This window comes from Parasteatoda tepidariorum, chromosome 6 (assembly GCF_043381705.1).
Source record: "Parasteatoda tepidariorum isolate YZ-2023 chromosome 6, CAS_Ptep_4.0, whole genome shotgun sequence".
Lineage (NCBI taxonomy): Eukaryota > Metazoa > Arthropoda > Arachnida > Araneae > Theridiidae > Parasteatoda > Parasteatoda tepidariorum.
In genome coordinates, this window is record NC_092209.1 from 27,475,402 (window position 1) to 27,500,948 (window position 25,547).

Sequence of the window (25,547 nt, forward strand, 5' to 3'; positions counted from 1 at the left end):
AATTTTCTTTTTTGCTTAAATTTGAAGGTAAAAAAATAAACACGAAGTCACAAAAATAATGTTAATGGCTTGAAAGTTTTCTTACACACAAATTTGTAGATTTAGGTCGAAAAAAAGATGCCAATAGACGCTCGTTGTGTTGGCAAAAAAAGGTTTTTCATAACCGATGATTATATCGGCTTTGCATAACTGAATTATTGAGTATGAATTATTTTTTTCTAAAAGTAAATAGAATTGCAGTTTCAAATACAAATCATTATTCGATTAATAAACAAAACACAAACTTTGCAGAATTTATGGGGAAAGAGCCAAGACATGAAATTGAAGAATGTCAAAAAGAACATTGTTATCCTGCCTGCTAGTAAGTCATAGTATTTGATTTTCTGATAAAGTAAAGCCTGATCAAAATTTTTTTGATACCGTCTTTGAGGAAGTATTTTTTGTAAAACTGAATTAAATATTTATCGATAATTTAATTATATTATAAATAATTAAATATTATTAATTGAATATTTCTCGCAGTATCGCTGATTGGTAGTTTTTTTAGACATTTTCGATATTATGTAATAATAGTTACTATACATTTAAAGCTTGTTTTTATAAAAATTTTGCGTTAAATTCGCATTAGTTATTGAAAAGAGGCATTTAAAATTTAGTACTGCAATGGAGCTGAAAATAAGGTTTCTTTTTTATGATAACGACATTATCTTCCCAAAGTCTAATATCCGATACAAAACAAGAACAATTGCTACTTCGATTAAAAACTCATTTTGTAAATTTTTTCCGCTAGTGTACCTTTTCAATGAAATTGTTTAAATAAAAATATAGTTTCCTACACCTCGTTATTCCAAATTTTTAAATACTATTTTTAACTTTCTTAACCAAAATGTGAAGAAATACAGCACAAAAATATACTACAATAAGTAAAAATGCTAAAAATAAAAATTTATAATTTTTCCTGCAAAATTAGCTTTAATTTTTTTTAAACAATCGTGTATACTTTAATTTTGCAGAATTTTTGACTAGAATCTTAAATACGAACGCTTTCAAAACATACCATATTACTATAGGTAAAATTTCTAAAATCACATTAACATATATTTTGCAAAGTGTTTCCTTTGGTTTTAACCTTCCGTTAGTCGCGCACTTGTTTCCGACATGGTTAATCGCGTTGCACCTATGAGGTGTTTCTGATTTTTTGAAAGCCAAATGGAATTTAGTCTAGTTTAAATAGTTAATTGTTACCAATTTAAGACTCTTTAGAGAGATAAATATCAAAAAACTTATTTCGCGAAGTACCGAAGATAAATTTTTCTTGTTCTCGCGTCGGATCTCTTCCTCCATCACAAGATGTTCAACCAATTGACGCAAGAAGGTTCTGCGGTTTTTTACTCCGTAACCATTTTCTGTGTATATAACTTGACCATTTATACCTGCTACGTTGAGAGGCACAAAAAATGAGATATAATATATATATTTAATTCATAAAAATATTATATCCATAATACTTGCGTCAATGGTCGCGCTGCACCAGAGGGGTGATTTGAGCGATTCCAAGTCTCCATCGACATGTTCTAAGGTCGGTTTTACACGGACATTTGAGTAATCCAAAGTTAGGAAGATAACATTAGGCTCGACCCCCGGAAAAATCTATTGACGGCAAAGGAGGTGGAAGTGCAGTAGGGATGCACCTGTGAGGTGCGCGCGACTAACGGAAGGTTAATGCAAAGTAAATCCTACAGAAGTAAGCGTAAATACTTCTAGAGCGTTATTCAGCACAATGTCTTCAAACGGGCAGGAGACACGTATTCGCGAGAGAAGGATTTCGAATCCTGTCGGACGAAGAAACCCCATGTAATAAATGGTGACAGGCGCACGTTAATTGCGTCGGGATCACTAAGTCTTCTAAGTTCCTATGACAAATAAATGCCTCTGTGAGCACTGGATTGGAGATTTATCTTTCTCTGGTTCAGATTAAAATTTCTATTGGTCTCTAAATGAACGGATGTATGAATGGGTGCACCCTGTAAAACGGGCTGTGACGTGTGTGGGGCTGAAGAATCGTATTCTTGGCCATAGATGGTGCCATTGAAAAGCAAGAAACCTTCTCTCAGCCCCAAATTCACTAGGTTTCCCAAGCAGGCTTGCTGGTATTGCAAGTAGGCAATAGAAACAACAACGTTTATAAACTTGGAGAAGCCGTGAGACGCATCAAAAAGCTTGCGAATTGCACAGCAACTCATGAAGGAAAATACTATAATATGCTTCTAGGAGCAAATCTATCTTATAAACAAGTTGGTTGGGCTCATTTGAATTGTTACTTTAATTAATATACTGACCTAAAATTATGGTAATTTGTCATTTAGAAATAATAATGTCGAAAATTAAATTCAAACAAACACACAAATATCTGTTTTATCTAATTTGGGTAAATATTTTCCGATTTCTGTAAAGTCAGCTGTCAAATTTTCTCCAGATCCTTATTTCCATGGAGCGACGAGCCACGAAACATGTATCGCATGTACTTGGTGGGTCTCAGCAGAGTTGATGAACGAATCCCGGCTCCTATGGACTGGAGTCTGATTCTCTAACAATTAGGGTACCATGGCCAGTATGAAAGTACATTATACTTTACATTATTAGTACATTAGAAAGTACGTTATTAGTTAGGGTAATATTTATGTTTGAGAAAAAAGTGTAATTATTTACCTACAGTTGATATGTCATCGAAAAACTGAATGATATAATGGGTTGAATAGAATTCTTATTTTTGTTTTGTTGCTAGTGAAGAATATTTTGAAGTTGAAAGAGAAATAGTTCACGCAACAGCTAACGTAAGTTTACTTCTATATTATATTTGTATTTATATATACACTGTTGTGCAAAACTTAAGCAACAAGTGGTTTTTCGGCCACAGCTCCCCAACAAAGTATAAGATAGCCATAAAATTGCAGTATAATATGCACGTAATTCAGTAAAAAGATTATTTGTATGCAAATTTTCGAAATAAAGCGTCGTAGGTGATGTAAGTGTACGTAAACCTTGTGGGTCGGTGCGCGCAGGTCAAAGCCGTGATAAAAGGATGAAGAGCACCTCAGTTAAAGACATTAGCTGCAAGTGCAAGTGAATTGCTTTGTGAAACATGTCTTCAAGAAATCATTTAGACGACTTTACTTGAGGAAGAATGATTGGGAAGCTTGAGGAGGGGCGTAGTGTGATCAGTGTCGCCGAAGAGTTCGGGATCAACAAAAGTGTTGTTTCTCGTGCTTGGAATGTCTTTAAAACTATTGGTTCGGAAGGTTGGTGGTGGCCGTCCAAGGAAAACAACACCAAGAGATGATCGTCATTGTCCTCCAGGCGAAAAGAAACCGTTTTCAGTCAGCGAGCGTCATATCTCAGCAACTGTGCACAGCCACAGGACGACAAGTATCAATATTTACAGCGGCCAGACGCCTTCACAAAGGTGGCTTATTTGCTAGACGTCCTGAACGCTGCATACCGTTAAAAGTTAGCCATCGGCGGCACCGTTTAGAGTGGTGCAGAGAACACGAAACCTGGATACCTCATCAATGGAGTCGCGTCCTCTTCACACCTGAGAGTCGTTTTAGTGCTACAAACGATTCTCAACGTCAGTTGATCTGGAGAGAGGTTGGAGCTCGATTTCATCCCAATAACATCGCGGAAAGAGATCGTTATGGTGGTCCTGGAGTTGTCGTCTGGGGTGGCATTATGTTGAACGGGCGGACTGAGCTTCAGATCTTCGACCGAGGTTCTGTAACTGGAGACCGCTACTGCAATGAGGCAATCCTACCCCATGAGCGTCTGTTCCGAGGGGCCATTGTACCAGACTTCATTTTTATGGATGACAATACCCATCCAAACCGTACTGCTAATGTTCAAGAGCTACTGGAAAGGGAAGATATCACACGAATGGATTGGCCAGCTTACTCTCCAGATCTAAATCCCATAGAGCATGTGTGGGATGCATTAGGGAGACGTCTTGCGACACGACAGTATCCTCCTGGTAACACCCATCAGCTGAAAGATGCGTTAAAGGAGGAATGGAGACGTTTACCCCAAAAACTCCTGGATAATCTGGTGCTTAGCATGGAGAGACGATGCCAAGCAACAATTACAGTAAGGGGAGGGCATATGCCATACTAGGGAACATCTGCCAGTTGTACTTACGCTTCTTCAGGCAATCATGTGTAACGCCACTACATGTCAAATAAAGCCTTTTTTGGTTACATACCCTACTTTAAGCTTTATATTCTTTTACCATCGTTTAAGTACAAAATAATGTACATCATATTCAAATTTCATGTCAATCCGCTGATTTCTTGTAGAGTTATGACAAAAAACGCACTTGTTGCTTAAGTTTTGCACACCAGTATATATATATATATATTTCATATTCCGTTTTTCATATATTTTTAATTTCTCTTTGTTTTATTCTTCATTTTGAACTTATATATATATATAGTAGCTGGCGCCCTCTATCCAATATACGGCTATCACCACTGACACCTAGACAGAACCGACTTTCATCAGAAAACACAATAGGTCTCTATTCTGTCCTCCAGTGAGCTCTTACTCCACATTACTCATGTCGCAAACGGCAATGATTTGAATGCAAACTATTTTCAGCATAGATTTAAAAAAAAAAACTGCGAATACAATGATAATACATAATATGACTCAAATGATAAGATTATAATAGAATAGAGTTATTGAAGATTGAAATAAAAATTCTAAGAACTACATTTTTAAAGTTGACTAAAACGGAAGAAATAATAATTTTTGACGCTCCTGAATGTTAAGTCTAGGGCTCACCAATAACCACCAAGTGCCCTGCATTTTTTTCTTTGTTTAGTTGCAGCAAATTCGAATTATTTTCTCTCTCCAAGTCCACATGAATCGCATAGTTTTTGAAATTTTTAACTTATTAAATTATTATAAAAAGACTAAATGAATTTTAAGATCGCTTTCTTCGTTCTCTAAATAAATAAATAACCCCTATTTAAGTAAGTTTTCAGGTTTCTTCTTGTTTTCGTTGCGTTTTATGTTATGTGCTGAGAATTTGCTGCTTTGCACTGTTAATGAAATTGAATTTTTCTACTTAAATTTCTCTTTCATTTAAATTTTAATATTTATAATTTTTATTTTTAGTGATCATATTTAAATTTTTTGTTTATTTAAATCTTATTCAGCTTTGGCGGTGAATATTTTCTGCTAAATCTTCTTATAAAATTTTCTCTACTTTTATTGTTGATTCCGTTTTAATTGTGGTAACATTTTCAAGTTCGTAAAAATGAGAGAAGTCTGAAGAGTCAAGTATTATATTTTGAAAATGTGTAATCCTATTCAAGATTGTACATTAAAACAGATTTTTTTTCTCTTTTCTAATAGGCTTGCCTACGTCCACCAGCTAGCAAGTAAGAATTTTATTGAACTAGTAAAAATTATAATTCTGAGAATTCAATAGGTATTTGCGTAGCAAAATAAATTGTAATTACAGGATAATTTTAAATGACACAACAATTTCAAGCAACTTTTTCTCCCTCTTACTTAATAGATATGCATATTGAGCTTCCTTTACTAAAATCTCATGTTTTTTTTCACCAGAAAATATTGCTATGTTTAGAGGTCTTTGTAAAAAAGGGTATAGTTATACATCAAAAATAAGTATGCGTTATTGATGTATGAAAATATTTCTATTACATATGGAATGTTTTAATTACGCTTAATATTTTTATAAAATTCTTAAATTTCTTGTCATAAATTGTTTTATAAATTTGGTGGACTAAAATTTTTTTTTTAGGCAAAGCATTACAATTATTATAACTATGAATAAAAGAATGGAAACAACAACATATACACACAGTCCTAAATTTCAGGTGAAATATAATTTAAATTTTTACATTTTAGAGCATTTGAGCAATTCTACAAATAAATGTAAATTAGGCGACCAAACAAAAAAAAATTTTTTTGGAGGGGGGGGGGGAGAGCAAGCATACATGAATTTTCTTCTTTTTTACACCCTAAAAAAGCAAGAAAAAATCGTGAACATGAAATTTTTTCTTTGTGACATACTACTTTAAATAACAAAATGCCAATTTTAAATTTTTCCCGATTTTTTCAATTTACAAACTTTGAATAATTTTTTTTATCTTTGTTTTTTATACTAAAATTTAATCTTATAGTATGAAATCTCCATAAATACATTTTAGAGAGACATTACAATAATGTTATATTTATGTAACAATCGTTTTATCTGAATAAATGGCTCAGATATTTCATGTTCAAGATTTTATATTGATTTTTTAGGGTGTAAAAAAGAAGAAAATTCATGTAGAAATAGCGTGCCCCCCCAAATTTCTTTCTTTTGGCAGCCTAATTGGCGTTTATTTGTAAAATTGCTTATTTATCAATATTCATAATTCACTATATCTGCGCTAATGCAATAGTTTTGGGTGTTCAATTTAACGAAATTTTTTTTTTTTTTGCTGCGCAAACTTTATAGGACCTAAAACTTGAAATTGCGAAGGTGGGTTAAAAAATGTACAGGGCGTATAATGTAATAAAACAATTAACATTGGAAAAGTTGTTCAAAAATTAACGAGCAGTTAAACTTGTAAGAAAAAATAGTCTGCTTTACAGGCAGCAAGAATGCAAGTTGAAACTTCACTTACTGAAAGGTTCATTTATTATTTTTAAAAAAAAAATTATTTTTCTTTCTTTTTTTTGCTGTTCTGAAACTAACAAAATACAATTTCAAAAAAACAAACAAACATTATTTAACAAAAAATACTTGAAAAAAAAGATTAACCCAAGATTAAACAGTCATTATTTATCGAACTGGCTATCAAATAGTTTTTTTTCCATTTCATCATTTCATTTCATCAGTACATTTTCAACTGGTTAATTTTTTAAAGTTTCTAGTTTTAATAGTTTTTGAGCATAAAAACAAAATGTAACGTAAAGTTGAACACCCAACAAAAGTAGTGGAGATGCTTGAAAGATTTTAATACGGAGATAAAATAAACTTATTATTTGACTTAACGTTTCAGTTTAATTTGCGCATCGTTACATGGTATGTCATTGTAACCTCAATGCAATTTTGCAGGTCGATTTAATTGCAGAACTTAGTAAATAAATGTACTTATCAATGATATTTCGCTGTATCCTTAATACTTCTTCTGCGGGACAACTTAATTGCAGAACTTAGTTAAGTAAATGTACTTATCAATGATGTGTGACTACAATAAACTTAATATATTTTTCGTGGGACAACTGAATAACAGAACCTCGTTAAGTAAATAATTGTACTTATTAAAATAGTCAAATCTATATGAACTTAAAATATAATTTCCAATGTAGAAACGTATAGATATAGAACTAAAGTAAGATATTGGAGTTTAAACTATAAATTTGGATCTAAAGAACATATTTTGAATTAATTTCGTTTATTGACTGCTTGTCGATTAGTCTTCTTTAGAAACAAAAAAGGTATGACTAAAGTTCAGCATGTAAGATGTAACCTTATTTAAGATTGCAACCTAATAGTTATTTAACATTTGTAGACCTTAAGGTGACCAGAATTCTAAACCATGATTTGAGAATAAATCAATGGAGCGTTCTAAAGAAATTTATGATTTAAAGATACCCATGAATTTATGGAAATATGTAAGCCAAACTTTTGAATGTGATGTGTGAGATTAATTTATATGTGAGATTAATTTATATGAAGCAAACTTTTTGTTTAATGAATAACTGATATCAGGTGCAGGATCATTATTATCAAAACTGATTGTCATGTGTCACCAATGTTCATTGGTGACACATGACATGATGCCCAGCAGTTGTTTAACATACATTAAATAAATGAGAACATAATAATTAAAACTTGTTTATTTTTTACTCTGAAATTATTTTTAGGTGATCCGATAATTTTAGCTTTTTTTCGTTTCGCTTTTATTCTATGAAAGGTAAAATCACCTTAATGAAAAAAAATATGTGCGTTTCTGAGTTTTTGAAAAACAAGAGATGTTTTTATTGAATTTCGAGGACACTTTAGAACATAATAAGTTATAACTAATAAGTCATAATATGCCATAATTAAATCTTAACATATTATGTTAAGACTTAATGACATTTTCTGTTCTCAAATAATTAAAATTTTTGAAGACTAATATCGAAATTTGAGGACTGTCCTCAACATTTTAGGGCGTCTCATCAACTTAGTGTACCTACATTCCATATAAATACGAAATGCAACCTTTACAAGCAGTATAGAAATGTATTTCATAAGATTGTATTTATCAAAATGCATTTGACATAAATTTCTTATATGAATTGAGTTAAATATTTTACTATTATGCATTTTAGAGCGTTGAGGTTTTCAGCTATATAGGTGGCTACGTTGGAATTTGGCTTGGAATCTCATTGGTTGCTGTATTCGATTTCTTAGAGACAGTCCTACTTATCATAAGTTATCCTTTCAAGAAATATAAGAAAGCTAGGGAAAGAAACGGAAGAATAAATGATGTCAAAATGTTTACAAGAGATTTGTAAATATTTTGTACTGTACAACCATCTGCAAAAATCCTCGTTCATCCAGTTTTGTGGGAGCTAGTGCAAAGTTATACTTATAAAAATATTGACTATCGTGAAGATGTAGGCTGTTTATTTATGCTTTTGGAGTTTTATGAAAGTTTGCTGTTTTATTTACATTTTATCATGTAATTTTATTGTATAAATGCTAATTATTACTAATTTTATGTTTTATTTTATGAACAAACAGAAAAAAAATGGAAAATTTAGAATAATTTCGAGTATTGTAATAGAGCATATTTTTCTGTCACAATGCCAGCACAATGATATTGTCGGATAACTTAACTTGCACAAACAGATTAATTATAGTTTAGAATAGTTTAATTGCTTTGATTCTTATTACATTTAAAAACAATGAAAATTCAAAGTTTCTGTAAAAATATTATATAATAATTTGCTTCTTCATTTTGTGCATTCAATAAACTCCAGTTATCTTTTTGACTCAGAATTTTTATTCAATATATTTTTCTTATTTTTTTTCTTATTTTGTATTCACTTAGGACAAAATAAACGAAAAAATATTATATTTAGCATATTAATAATTCATGGTTAAGAAATACAGTCCTAAACACTGGTGTTTTTTTTCTTTTTTTTTTGGCGTTGAAGGTAAAATTTTTCTAACACGGCACACTTCTGAACAATATTTTTTTCAAATTTACACTTATTTTCAGGTTTTCAGATCTATGAGAAAAAGTTATTCCTCACTGAAATTATTATTTTCATGTATTATATAAATAATGGATAAATTTTTTATTGTGAATGAAAATAAAAATTATGAAACTACTTTTTTTGGATATTTTGGAAGACGCATAATTTAGATAACCTAGCTTTTTCACTAGCTATTAGACTGTTTTTTTATATTTAAAAAATACGAAAATTTATTTTTGCTTGTAATTAGAGCATCAGAAAAGAAATAAAAATATAGAAGGGACTTCGTTGTCTTATCTGCGTCAAATGGATAAATGATATATTTTCTATTATATAATATATCTATTATATGATATATCTATTATATGATATATCTATTATATGATATATCTATTATATGATATGATATATCTACCTATTATAAACAAATAAGATGCTTCCTAAATATATTACTGTACATTTTTTATTAGCTTAAAAATGAACAGAAAAGTTTATTTATTCTCGTTTTTCAATCCAAAATAATATGGACAGAATGAATGAGAAAAAAATACTGAAAAAGGTTAAAAATGCAGAAATAGATAAATAAATAACTTTCAAGTAATTGATACATTTATGAGTACAAGCCTGACAATCCGATGATGTAAATAGTAGTTTCTGACCTTTTTAAATAGTAAAGATATGGTACATAGCACAAGATAAAAAATGCGAACACTTTGAAAAATGTTTATGATCGGTTTTTGTGTACGGGACTTGACAGTGTAATCTTAATTATGCTAATTAATTTGTGCAGATGATATTTTGTGATAAAATCCGACAGAAAAACGTACCTCCTTTGAATAAACATACCTTTATACCAATGTATTCAAATAATTGACCCTCAAAGCATAGAGGATCACAGTTTCAAAAATAGGATCTTCAGTATTTAATCAAGAGAGAGGTCCAAATTTTAGATCTCTTTATGCTAATTTTAAGAGTTTTGATGGTGTGATTGTACCCTCAAAATAATCTCCCCGAAATATTTTCCGGAAACCTAGTTTGGCGAGATTTCAAAAACTTGCCAGGTGAGATTAAAAATTTTTCTGGCTTTTCATTTCTTATATTGTTTTTTGATTCAAAATTGAGATTTGAGTATCCTTTTTTTTTTACTGCAAATTGATGTAATAAAATTTGCTTTCACAAAATTCAAAATATAAGATGAAATACAAAAGAGCTAGAATTAAACACGTAGGAAATGTATTTTTAGTTCAAAAAAATTTTTTGACCTACAATAATAAGTTTTAAATGTAAGCGCTCAAAATCAATCGACTTTTGTCATTTCCTGAAATAATTTTTTAATCAAATGAATTCTTTCTATTGACAATCATATTGAAGTAACAATTTTCAAATTGCGACTAAATATACGAGTTTTATAAAAAAAAATTAAAAAAAAACATTCCGATCACCCGATAGTGGGGTAGATGGTGGTGTCATGGAGATTGAAGCTCTTCAATTGCCTGATGATCAACTTCGCGATTCTGGCAATTTGGTCAGTATTACGCACGTATCATCTTACTTTTCAGACAAGCTGATACCCATCGACCTGAAACTGGGCGGGTTTCAAACCACGACTGTAGATTGAATCTCAGTTCTTCATAATGAATATTCAAGGCTTTAACCACTGAGCTATAGCGGGATAAATGAACTGTTTTGCTTAATTCACAAAACTAATAAATGTTTTTAAAAAAAATTATTAATTAATTTCTCTTACAAATATAATGAAATTTGTAAAAAGTAATGTAGACATATGATTAAAGTATAGAAACATATTACCCGATTGAAAAATTCAATTACTTTAGAAATAAGCAAATAAGAAATATTAGTCGACATGCAGTACATCAAAAACAGGCGCCCATTATCATGACTTGCCAGACGTGAATGTGAAGAAACAAAAATGATTTGAAATAAAAACTTACAGTTGCCAACGAAAAAATGGGAAAATTAAAAGAAAAAAAAACAAAATTTGAAAAGCCACAGATGCCGAGGCAGAAAGAAAAGAAAAACGGGCAAATTATGGTAAAATGCATTTTAATGCTTTATGGAGAAGAGGAATGGAACTAATGTCCTCGACAAGGGAATCAGCATTCAAATGAATAAAAACAGATTTCAGAACATCAAGATAAACTGATACAATTGGGGTGAAAGTAATTTTAGCATTGTCAAAATTGAATTTATGCCCAAGATTCCAACAATTCTGAGGTGGAAGCAATTGAAGATTTCTTGATAACGGACCTATTTTCCGTGTTCCATAAATCTAAACTTCAAAGGTCGTAAGGAATTTGGTAAATGCCCCATCGATTATCAAAGCTAATAGAATCTTCAAGAGACTTAGATTTTATTTAGTTAACTGGCCTGAAAATTATTTTAAAGTTAAAATAGGGGAGGATATTAGCATTTTTATAACAAAAAGTAGATAAATTGGTTAAGTAACCGAATCTCTGTAAAGATTAAAGAAGAGGACCGTTTGCGTTTAGTGAGTTTGGAAAGAGCTACATCAAATATTTTTTTCCCCGATGCCCAGCTGGAGAATGATCTACGTCATACATTCCTCTGAAGGGCAGATTTGTTGGTCACTTTCTCAGGGGCACCATATTAGGAGAGCCAACGTTGCTCCTTCAGTATGGACAGATAGTACAGAGAATGAAAGAACATCCACGCTTTGCCCAGGATTCAAACCCAAAACATTACTGAAACAAGATCAGTTCCCTGACCCCAACACACGCCGGTCGGCACTGTAACAAATATCGAAGGGTTAAATCCACGATTAGGGTACGGCAAACAAAAGTATTAAATGCAAACATTTTTCAACAATTAAGGTGATTAGAATTAACATGAGGGGCCAAACAGACGGCAAAATGTTTACGATATACTGCGGTGAAAAAATGATCAGGGCATTTAGTTACAAGAACTTCTAAAAAAGGTAAATTAAAACTATTTTTCATGTCTAAAGTAAATTGAATGTTGGGGTCAACATTCAATTTACTTCATTACATAAACATATTTTTTTGGTGTTGGAGCTGACAACAGAAAGTAACTTGAAGATCAGAATCACTGTCTACTAATACAAAGGCATGCTGAACAAATATTTTCACCATGAGATACAGAACAATTTTAAAAAATTTCCTTCAAAATAGTGCATGAAATTGTCATAAAATTCTCCGAATCGTATTTTTATTTTCAAATAACCAATTAATATTTTAAATGGAAATTTAAAGAAATTTCAATATATATCGTAAATAGAAAAGTTAGCAAATAATAAGATTGTAGTAATAGTAGGAAACCTTTTCTTTTGTTACACGTGCTAAAATAAATTCAGTATGCGTTTTTAACTAATAATGAAAAACAAAGAGCATTGTTTGATTTGAAAAGATTCTAGTTATCTAACAATCAAAAGCCATTAATTTTTTCTAAAAATTTCAAAATAAAATGTAACAATGAAACATATCTCTGTCAGTGACCTTAACAATATAGTTCGTCCATTTTTTTAAAATCCCGTTTAGACTTAGTTACGATTACCAACTTCAAAAAAATCTCTGCAATCATGCCTAATATTTTCCGCTACATCTGGAGAAAAATGTGAGTATTATACTTTTCTAATTCCATAGACATTATAACTATTCAAAAAAGACAAACGATAAAAATTATTTGTGCATAATAATTTTTAATATCTAAAAAAAGTAATTCAATCATCTAAGTAACTGAAAAACTTACTTCAATGACAACGCATTGTTCATAAATTCCTATCAATCAAATTAAATATTTGTTTAATCAATACGCTGTACATCTTCCTTAATTTAAAAAAAATCGAAGACTAACTTTACTGATAATAAATTGTGTAACCAAAATTACGATTTAATTTCCCATTTATTGATTAATAATTGATTTTGAAAAGAATTTTATTGAGTTTGAAGTGTTTTTAATCTAATTTATACAGTCGGCAATTAATTTATGATCATTCATAGGCATTTATTTTCAGCTTGTTTTTTAGGTGTGATTATGGTTAAGGTAAAAAATAGTTTTTTTTTGTTGCGTAAATTAATGTTTATTAGTTTGTATAAAAGTAGTCTTAAATTTGCTCCGCTGTAATTATGTTTTTTTATTTTTTTTTATTTTTTATTTTATTTTGTTTAAACGACTTAAAATGCCTCATGCACCACAAAGTATAGCATGAGGCTTACAGTTGTAAGTAAAAAACAAAAGAAGAAAAATTTACAAATTTACATTAGAAAATTTGTAAATTTTTCTTCTTATGTTGTATCCAAAAATTCCTTATAGCATTATAGCATGGTGTTCCAGCAATAGCATTGTAGTCAATTTTTCTTATCATTAAATTAAAAAAAAAAAAATTCTTACGCAGTTAGATAACTTTTCTAATAATGATTTTAAGTGTTACATTAGGTACTAATAAATCAGTTAAGAGAAAAAATGGTATATTATTCCCATTTATTAAATAATAAATTTCATAAAATGAAGAAACTCTGTTAAGAAAACCTTTTTCATTACAAAAATATACTTGAAAAATCAAATGAACTTCTAAACATAAAATAAAATTAAGGAAGAACGTGTTTGCTTGAAGGGAAAATTTAAAGTTAGCAGAATTGTCAATTTCGGAGACTTCAACGATACTTAATTCATCTGAAAATCCCTGCGATATCAAATTTGGTCGGTTTCACACAAATTAGATTTGAAAAGATCAAAATATTGTGCTTTTTTTAAAAATTTCACTCAGCGTATACGCGAACAAAAGTTTGGAGTTTTATTGATTAAAAAAAAAAAGAAATAAGATTTCGAAATTAAGCTAAATTTGTGAATGTTAAACAGTTTTTTTTTTCATAATTACTTAAAATTTTAGGAGAAAAAAACATTGTTATAGTTATTTTCAATTCACATAATTGCTAAAAAGTTTATTTTAAAAATCATTTCAGCACAAAAAAGAGAAATTTAAAAATTATGTTACCCCCGAATGAGACTAAAAAAGGAAAGGACAAAATGAAATTTTGTGAAAAAGATCTGAAAACCTCACATGAGAACCTCAATCTTTCACAGCTCGCCCCGCTGCAATTTGAAATGACCGATGGCAAAATTAGACCACGAGGAAACGAGAGCAAGATCAACACTGATGAAACCAAAGAAATGGAAATCGGTGAAAACGCGATTAACATCTGCGATTACTCACAACTCACCCCACTTCAAATAGAACAGAGTGAGGGAAGAGTTTATGTTGATCAAATTAATAAAGACAACAAGATCGTCTCTGATAAATGTACAGAAAATGAACCTGAGGAAAATGCACTCAACGTCTGCAATACTCCTCATCTTACAACGGAAAGAATTGAATTCAGCGGCGGAAGAGATAACACCATGAACAAAACCAATAGTGACAATTCAAATGAAATGGAAATTGATAAAAATGCACCTAACATCTGCAATTTTTCACAGCTCGCCCAACTCCGAATAGAACTGAGTGAGGGAAGAGTTTACTACCATAATCAAATCAACTCAGAGAACCAGACCAACTCTGATAAGACAACAGGACTTGATCCTAGAGGAAATGTACTTAACATCTGTAATACTCCTCATCTTGCCCCGCAAGATAATACATTAGGAAAGGAGAATAAAATCATTATTGACGAATCAAAAGAAGTGGAAATTGATGAAAATGCACCTAACATCTGCAATTCGTCACAGCTCGCCCAACTCCGAATAGAACTGAGTGAGGGAAGAGTCTACTACTTTAACCGAATGATCACAGAGAACAACTCTAATAAAACCAAAGAACTTGATGATGGAGAGAATGTTCTGAACATCAACAATATTCCTCAGCTTAAACATCGAAGAATAGAATCAAGTGGTGGAAGAGATAACAAAATGAGAAAGGAGACCAAAATCAATATTGGTGAACATGCCACTACCAACTGCAATTTTTCACCTCTCACCCCACTCCGAATAGAAAGGAATAAACGAAGACCTTACTATATCAGTCTATTGACAGGACAGAACATCACCAACTTTGATAGACTCAGAGAAATTGACCCTGAAGAGAATGACCTCGGCATTTGCAATATTCCTCATCCTGCTCCACAACAACTGAGTGCGGAAAAAGCGAATGTCAATCAAACTGATATAGAGAATGAGATAGACTCGAGCGAATTGAAACATGAAAATACATCTGACATCCGCCATGTTTCACAACTCACCCCGCTGCCTTTAAACCTGAGCGAGGGAAGAGTTTCTAGCAGCCGAGATAACTATAATTTTGACACATGGAAGGAAGTTGAAGACAACGATTATTCATGTATCCAGAGTTTCTTGTTTGACATCACCAGAACAGCAGAACAGATAGCTGAATACAATAAAAGAAATTACATCGAAATCGATCCCAACGATCCTTTCATATTGGAACAATTAAGTGTGAAGGAAGAGGTGTCGAGTGATGAAGATCCCACTCCACCTGAAAAGAACTTTATTAAGAGAAAATGGCGATTCCTAAAAAAAAGTCTTCGACCAAAAAAATCAAGGAATACAAAAGATCAAGTACGAAAACGGGAGTGCTAGATTTTTTTAAGTGTTATTTTTCTTCTGCAATTTGGATTTTATTTGTTTAAATGCATTTGCTAAATTCTCAAGTTGATATTCATATATTCTTGCGCAGGAGTAATTTCAGAACAAAACCAGCAGAGAAATACACGTCGCATCCAACCACAATTGAAATAAATTGAATATCAGAAGTTTAAAATTTAGAAGAAATGTTCAATAGAAAGTGTAAAATAATTTAAACGAATATTTCCGAGAGCAGAGATTGAACCAATGTGCCACCAAATATTGAACAGTAACATCGAACTTCCATCTAAAGTTAATGCTAGAACAAAACCAACAAAGAAATACAGGTCACATCCAACCGCAATAGAAATAAATTGAATATCAAAAGTCTTAAATTGAAAAAAAAATAGTCACTAAAAAGTCAAAAACAATTTCAACGAGCATTTCCGAGAGCAGTGATTGAACCAATGGGCCACCAAATATTGAACATTAACATCGAACTTCCATCTAAAGTTAAAGTTAGAACATAACCAACAAAGAAAAACATGTCGCATCCAACCGCAATAGAAATAAATTGAATACCAGAAGTCTTAAATTGAAAAAAAAATAGTCACTAAAAAGTCGAAAACATTTTCAACGAATATTTCCGAGAGCAGAGATTGAACCAATTTGCTACTAAATATTGAACAGTAACCTCGAACTTCCATCTTAAGTTCGTGTTATGAATATGTTTTTACCAAAACATAGTTAAAAGAAGTATATTAAAATCAGCAATGTACAATAATTGTACTTATTACTATTTTTTTCGAAATTTTTTAAATGTGGTAGGTAGAAATATACCGTTGATGGTAGTTTCTCACCTGACCTTTAATAAAAACCAGTATACAGTATATCATTAGAGCAGTTATAGGTATTTTTTTACCTATGAGAAAGAAATGAAAAAAGAAGATGAGAAGAAAAAAAAGAAGAGGAACAATAGAAAAAGAAAAGTATCAAGATGAAAAATTGTGATTTTCGTGACGCCATAGTCTGTCTAAAAATAAAATAGGAAAACCAAAAGTTAATGAAATAATCATAAAGAAATTAAGAGTCGAAAAATATTTTGCATCTGAAGTCTGAAGAATAAAATAGATCTGAAAAATAAAATAGCATCTGAATAATAAAATAGAAGAAAAGTAATGCTCTGAAAATCGCTCTGTGCAGAATTAAAAGTTCTATAAAAACAATAAAATTAAGAAAATATCCCCCAAAAAAAGTTTAAAAACCAAAAATTGTCGGCGTGTTGTTCCCATAGTCTCCAACAAAAAAAGAAAAAAATGATGAAAACAAAAGAAAAAGATAAATAATTGGAAAATGCAATATGCCTGTATATTGTAGAATTAAAAAAAAAACAATATTGTATTTTGAAAATGTCATACTCATGTTTATATAATATTTTGGCCAATAAATATATCAAAATTCAAATGTATCGTGACTAATTTTGTTATCCATCCACAGTAAAAAATTAAAATTGTGATATCAAAGTATAACAGGTAATATTTAATGATACGTGAATATGATTTGAATGGATGGTAATAAGTGTCAACATGGTACAAGCGCACACAAATCGGCGCCCATTCTCAAAACTCGCCAGACGTGAGTGAAAAAAGCAAATAAATTTGAAGCAGATAACGTAAGTTTGTCATAGTGAAAGGTAAAATATAAGTGGAAAACAATACTAGAAAAATAGGGGTGACAGGAATGAAACAGAAAGGAAAAATAAATAAATTATGCCATCATCATCCTTATGTCATCACAACTTTGCTGTTCGGCCAAGTATTGTAGGGCAATATTATACATTTTTAAATCTTGTTTTAAAATACATTGTGTAAAACCCTTTATTATTATTAATAGCTACCTTTAAAAAAACGTTTTAAGAAAATTAAACGAAACTTTTATAATTTTTTTAAGTATTCGACTTAAATAAATATGTAGATTAATTAATAAAAATAAATGTTTCCCGAGCTTGCGCTTTCTGAAAGGATTACTCTAATCTAAATGCTCATAATTTACTCCATTTTTAACAATTTCTTTTCAAATTTTAAAAGATATATTTTTGCCATTATTTAAAATACTGATGAAGAAACATTGTTCAATTTTGAGGAATATTTTTACAGTCATAGTAAGAAAATTCAAGGCGAAAAAATTATTTTGTTATACAAATATATTCACAAATATTTAAGCTAGATTTACGAAATTTTATGCAGCCTTTGCATGTAATAGCCAAAGTAATCGATATAACTTTCTAGTTTATTGCTGTGTTTTCAAACTAGTATTGGTTGTTCAAATACACTATTTTAGATTCGTAATTTGTTTACCGGCTTGTGTAGGGGTTAGGGAAGTGCCCTTGCATCAGAAAGGTTCTGGATTCGAATCGCGGACAAGACATGGATGTTCTTTCCTTCTCTGTATTATCTGTCCTTACTGTGGGAGCAACGTTGGCCCACCTAGTATGGTGCCCCTGAAGGAGTGGCCAACAAATCTCTCTTTCTCCATTTGGGTATTGGAAAAAAAAAGATTTTTTTTTTTGCCAGTCCCCCCAACTACTGAAAGCTTTAAATTTCATTGATATGCACGACTCCATTGATTGCAGAAATTATGTGACCTAAATGTAGTATATGCAGATATGGCAGTACTTTTACTTTCGCTACTTGTACCGCCGGTACAAGTAAAAAGTACGTACTTTTACTTGTACTTCGTTACCTTTTAAATTTAGTACTATTACTTGTACTTTCGTTACTCTTATAGGGAAAAAGTACAAGTATTTGTAACGGAAATATCGAATAAAATCGGTACTTTTTTCTAAAACTCGTTAAACTTTCTAAAAAAAAAAAAATTCTTATGTTTTTTTAATTTATAAAATTAATGTGCAATATGTATGCATTCACAGGTATCTTCGTGTTTAAATACCTTCTGTTTCAACTTATACTGCACATTCAATTATTTTTTACTAGCTCAAAGATCACAAAACTATCTGAAACCCCGTGTTTGCTTTGTTTATGTTTGTGCTTTTAAAACGCGTTTCTAAAGAGTAAAACAATTTTAAATCAATGGTAATTTAAATAAATAAAAATAATAAACTAAAAATTAAAATCAATAGATTAAATTTCTTTTTCGTGCAAATCCATAAAAAGTTTGATATTAAAATTATATTTGATTTTAAGATTATATTATACCATTATATTATAAAATTATATTATAATATTCTTCCGAATTTAAAATAAAATTAATATTCATAACTTTCAAAATTAAAAATAATTAAATAACTAACAACAATTTTGCAAAAACGTTAAAGAACATAAGAATATTATTCAATTAAATTTTAGGTTACTTTGAATTTTCGATTTCCTAGAAATGTACTTTTAAATCGTTACTTTTTTTCGTTTAGTACTTTTTAAAATAACTTTACTTTTAAAATAACGTTACTTTTTAAAATAAGAACTTTGTACTTTTTACTCGTTACTTTTTTTAAAAATACTTGTACTTTTACTCGCAACTTTTTAAAAGTAACGTTGCCATATATGATTATAAGTCATAAAATAACTCTCTCAGTATTTCATGAGAAATTAGAAAAATCCAAATTTTTTTTTCTCCATTATTTCAGGGCAGTGTATGATTTTTCGTTTTGCAAATTTGATTCAAAGTTTAATGCTATTTTCCACAGAACTGCATGTAAGTGATTCATAAATTGAAACGAAATGCCATGTCGTTACAATTCTTTCGTGGTGAGGATTTTCTTTAGTTTTAAATATTCTACCACTTATATTCTACTCTACTACAAATATTTTGCAAAAAAGGGCAGCACTTGGCTATGACATCTTCTTTCATAGCTCACCTATTGTCGGAACTACTTCTTTCCAATTATCAATCGTTTCTTGATCGACCTACTTATAAAAGGTGGTATTAATTTCATTGAAATATGTGCAAATTACATTAATTAAAACGAAAGTAAGTTTCGTGCATGAAAAATAATATTTTATTTAAGAAATAAAATGGTGCGTTTCCCCACCATTGGCCAGATCAATGAACAATCGTTTAGTTTAACAGTTATATCCTTAATGGAAATACTCGAAACATTTTGGATGCAAACGGACTTTGCATTTGATGCATAAATAAATCGTGTGGTTTTTGCACACTTTGCATTGTCTGGGTTTTTTTCTTCACTTTCACTTATCGTACATCCAATTCTATCAGTCCGTACTTCTTTTGGTTGAGCTGCGAATGATGGGCGACCTTTATTAGGAAGGGTTATTTGTAATGTACTTTGACCAGATGAATTGTTCTCCGATTCAGATTTAAATAAGGCAATAGCTATATAGCATCCAAAGTCTATAAGTGATATTTTTGAGCTATGGAAATTCTATGTAACTTCCATGAATTTATTATAATGCTATCAATGATGTTTGTAAATAATGGTCACCACCATTTCTTTACCTTGAATCTTGATGGGGTAATTAGATGTGGCATTGTCCTGTAAGTCTACACCTCCCATATGCTTATTATAATCCGAAATAACGTTAGGTTGTGAAATCAAAACTTCTTTTCTTTCTTTGGGACTGTATCGTTTGGCATTTTTAATTGGCAAAATTGTATCGTTATTAGTAACAATTGTTACCACAGCATTGTTGTTCCATTTTATTGCACATGTTTTTGCATCTTTGTTGAATGCAAAATCGTAGGAACCACGATGTTTTTTTCTCCCCATATTTCTAGAATCATCCAATATACAACCAGCTATGCGACTTTCGCGAGCTGTGCCAGATGCAAGGAAACCTTTTTCTTTCAAAATTTGGAATAAGCCATGAGAAAAAGTCATCAAAATAAATTTTGTGCATCTCAAGCTTTGAAACAACGCTAAGTGACTTCAGAACAACGTTTGTTCCTAATAGCATATTTTGTTCATTACTTTTAGCCTCAGCACCGCCATAAGGAATGAATTGGAAAAGGTAATCCGTCAGACAAGCACAAACACCTAAGTTTAAATCCAAACCTTACGGGCTTCCCCTTTAGAAACATTTTTGATGGGAATATTTGATATACAATGGTTCCACTTGTATAGGTTATATTTAGCTTTTGAAGCATGCTTAGTGGTAAAGTGGTACATCTTATGCAATTTTATAAATACATACAGAATTTTAAAGACTTGAAAAAAAAGTAAAAATACGCACATTGGCTCTAACAATATGAAACAAAAACACATACGGTCTCTTTATTTACATCAAGTTCCAAAAAATACATCTTTATAGCATTTTATACGTATTTTTTGAATTAAATTTACGATACTCCAAACAAAGCTGGATATGCAGAAATCGTTTCTGATATTGAATTTGTTTACAAATTCCGTGAAAGGTTTTTTATCATCTCTATCCGTCCGTTCCTTTCTCTTGCTTTCATATAATTCTTGACAGGAAAGCTCATGATAAGGAGGACTGTCTCTAAAAAATCAAATACAGCAACCAACGAGATCCCAAGCCAAATTCCAACATAGCCACCAATATAGCTGAAAGTTTCTATTACCTAAAATTTATAATTGTCAGTAATTATCATTGTTATTTCAGAAAGTATGCGTAGCTCTAATGAACAAACTTAAGCATATTTTTATTCGAAATATCTTAATCGACCATCATACATATTAGGGGAACCGGAAAGTAATGTCGTTTCGACGCATTAAATGCTCGTTAGTTTTAAAAACCAATTAATTTTTTTTCCCGATCCATTTCGATTCATTTTCGATCTGGCATTGAAAAGTTGTTGCTAATGAGGGTGAATACATTATTGATTAGAAATAAAATCTTGCTAACAAATATCAAATACACCGAAACGACATTACTTTCCGCCCCCCTAGTGCATAAGAACTAATATTATTAATGACAATAACGTGTTCGGTGTGAGAAATTATGCTTTAGTAGTTTTTTTTGTTCAGTATTAAACATTTAAACATTAACGCAATGCATGTGCTTGTTTTTCTTTGTTTGCTAACAAGTGTTTTTCTTTATAAAAGTCAACACATTATGAGTCAATGAGCTTGCTTTTCTTTGTTTTACTTTTCTTTTTCCTTCAAATAAAATAAACAAATTATTACTTTATTTGCCTTTTGAATTTTTTTTAAAAAAAAGAAACAGCAACAAACAAAACAGTTGAAAACGTTTACCTCAAATTTAGGGGTATATGAATACGTTATTGTTTCCATTCCGTTCATGTATATCCGTACATCTATGGTTTGACTAAAATAAAAACATATTTTTCAACATATTATCAACACATAATTCACAAAACACAATAATTAATTTAATTTTGAAAGATTTTTTGTAGAATTAGCGGTATTATTTCAAATTAGAAAAAAAATTTCTAACTTTCTTAAGTGAAACAAATCCAAAGCTGCCCTTTCCAATTTTTCTTAACTTGAATTTTTCACCTTTAAAATTTGAACTTTCTCACTTTTTGAAGAATTGATAGAAATGTCTATAATGTAAAAATAAAGTAAAAATTTGTTTTTTCAAAATAAATATATATTTTTGTAATTGTTTAAACAAATATAAGTACTCCAAACAATTTTGTTTTTTTGCACCGCACTTTCGAAAAGGTCTGTAAATCCAACACTCAAACTCTTTTTGGAATATGTAAAATTAGTAATTGCATCGTTGAAATAACGTGGTTACATTGCTTCCGTTTGTTTTAAGTAAGTTTGCTGTATAACTCAATTCATCATCAGCATTGGCACGACAGCCCTTTGTGAGTCTGGGCCTCCCTCAGAAGACTTTTCCACATAACTCAATTAACCGTCATTAATAGCCCATAGTACAACGTAAATAAACAACAACAACTACAACAGCAAACCTCAATTAAGTATTAAGTTGAACCATGCCTCTACTAAAATTGAATAATAGTAAGAAATGGTCAAGTTTTTAGATGTTTTAATTTCATATAAATACCGATAGATGGCGCACGATATAGGAGTTCAACGTGCTCCAATATTTTAAACTGTGTACAGATCTTGAAACTTCAATTATAGACAAAAACGAATTTTGGTCAAAATTAAGGAGGCATTACAATTTGTTTTCTCGCTGCACAATCGATTTTGGATCTCGTGTTTTATGACTTATAAAAATTCAAAAATGTACTTACTAAGTAACTGATTCAAATCCGCAAGCAGCCTGGAAAGAAGGAAATCTTGAAATTGAAAGTGCAGTCTTAAATCGAATCAAATATTTCCTTAATGAAACACAATAACAGTCAAAATGAGTTACACCATAACTAAACTGATAAGTATTAAACTAAACTAACTGATAACTGAACCAAACTAACTGATAACTAAACTAAATTGATTGACAATTATATTAAAATAAATTAATTGATTACTAAACTGATAAGAAGCTAAAGAGACGCCAGTATATATTTATGTATATACGAGTATATGCTTAATTTAGAATGCGAAATTGCATATTTAAAAAACTCACTAGATTTGAATGTCGAATTTATACTACACTAAAAGTAAACAATAAATTGATTGGTAATAAACAACCTATTTACCAAATGATAAATTTCATTTTAATCTTCGTACTTATAAAGGTCTTCTCATATGGAAGTAAATAAAGTAATAATGAAAAATTGGCCATGAGGCAGGACAAATACATTGCAGTTCAGCATGTTTAAATAGATGATATTCAACATATTTTTTTAATTTAATTTCCAATGAGCTGCACAATCAGTAGTCCCGATGAGCAGACCTAGTGCGTTCTCCAAAAGTGGCATCCACTCTTTCAGGACCACCACAATGGGTGAGATACCGTTGGCCATGTTAATTTGGACGTGTAGTTTCTGCCACAGTAGATGGCCGCACCGAGACTCTATTTGGATGCTAAAGTGGCTAGGAATTTAATTTTGCCGGAAATGCCAAGAGTCAATAAGGCACTCCAGGGATCTTTTACATGCCGCATAATCATACGACATAGCCGCTGAGGATTTTCTGCATCCCGAAAATCCGGTGTCTCGGCCGGGGATTGAACCCGCAGACTTGGGCTCAGGAGGCCGACGACAAACCAACTGCGACAGCCAGCCACATATATTCAACATATTAAAGGTGTAATAATACCACAATAGCTCAGTGGTTTAGGCACTGGGCTGCCTTTATGAAGAACTGAGGTTCGATACCCAGTAGAAGCTTGAATAAAATAATTTGGAAAGGAGAAGTCCAGCTCTTCGAATATGTAACTAACGTGGCGAACGCTATCCCATAAAACCATTTACAAGGTGATTAACATACTCAGATTTAGCACAGCGTTAATTGAACTAAGATCCAGCGCATGCGCATAAGAAGCAAAGTGACAGTCAAGTGATACGTCACCGGTGAACCGGTTGTTGGACAGCCCTGTATGCATGATTAAGTAAGCTGCTTCCTATCAATCACCATTTTTTTCTTTGTCAAAATATGTTAGCAGACCTATTTAACATTGATGATATGAATGTATTCTCAAGGAAGTATCTTAATTGAATAGTACTGCTTAGCTATTGTGTAAAAAATAGAGAACAAACCAACAACACTTTAAAATAGAAAACTTTTCTTCTTCACCTAAACGCTTCCCCAACCCCAGTAGTGGTTACGGGGAGGGGAAAACCCGTATCAAGTACCTCTGTTGTTGTGCTGTTTCTGTTGCTGTTTTTTCCTTTGAACACACGGACTACACGTAACCTTGGAGGACTGATTTACATTATGTCAATGGAAGTTAGACTTCTTGTCCTATGTATATTCTTTGCTTGAAGCTCACCCAGCTTCTGTCTGTGGGTACCAGTATGTATGGGAAGTAAAATAGACCTGTGCACAGTGGTGACCACATTGAAACAATCATGCTGCCTATCACGACATCGTGGAGTGTTTTAACGATCTCTCTGGCCCACAACTTACTGTTGTGATAATGTTTTTATTTTATTTTAATAAAAATATTATCAGGAAATTTTAGCACAAATCTTTACAAGTTTTATTGAAAGCTACTGATATTTTATTACAAATTTTCAATCTGCATTAGAAAAGTGTAAGCCCAGCAACCGTTGTTTTGGGTGTTCGACGTTTTATCACATTTTGTTTTTCTGCAGAAAATCTAGAAAACTTAAAAACTTGAAAGTACGAAGGTATTTTGAAAAAAACAATACACGTAAAACGGTGGAATTAAAAAAAAGTTTAACATTAAATTATTAGTTTCAAAATTATTATCTGCTAAACTTATTGTAAAAATTCAATGCTGGATACTCATTAGATCGTGTTCAACTACAAAATTAAAATTTGTCGATCTGAAAGATCAATTTCCGTTTATGAATTAAACACGTTTTTTTTTTTTCTAAGTCCAGTTTGTTTCAAAGGTTTAACCATTTTAACTGCGTTTTTCACAAATTTTATCTCAGTCGTTTTTTTTTTTTTTTTTTTTTTTTTTTTTTTTTTTTTTTTGGCTCTGCGTTAAATTTTAATTTAGGGCAAAGAAAATGAAAAGGCTTAAGTTTGAAGTTACGATCATAGTGTATGGACAAATGTACAAGGAGTACGATGGAATAAAAAAAATAACAATCGATAAGTTATAGACTGTTAAACTTGCATCTATTTCTGCTGATCTATTTGCAATTATGGAGTTGAAATCTGTCGTGTTGAAACTACCATTTTCAATTATGAATTATACTACAGT

General features: G+C 31.0%; 2 long non-coding RNA genes across 2 annotated transcripts; one reads left to right on the forward strand and one right to left on the reverse strand.

Moving 5' to 3' along the window:
* The first annotated feature begins 285 nt into the window (after positions 1–285).
* Positions 286–5,480, forward strand: LOC139425785 (uncharacterized). The gene is made up of 3 exons (XR_011636929.1): positions 286–361; positions 2,786–2,834; positions 5,410–5,480. It is a non-coding gene; the product is annotated as an uncharacterized lncRNA (long non-coding RNA).
* Positions 5,481–21,060: 15,580 nt separating this feature from the next.
* LOC110282230 (uncharacterized) lies at positions 21,061–23,196 on the reverse strand. The gene is made up of 3 exons (XR_006226264.2): positions 23,002–23,196; positions 22,028–22,100; positions 21,061–21,393 (listed from the first exon to the last, which is right to left on the reverse strand). It is a non-coding gene; the product is annotated as an uncharacterized lncRNA (long non-coding RNA).
* Positions 23,197–25,547: the final 2,351 nt, after the last annotated feature.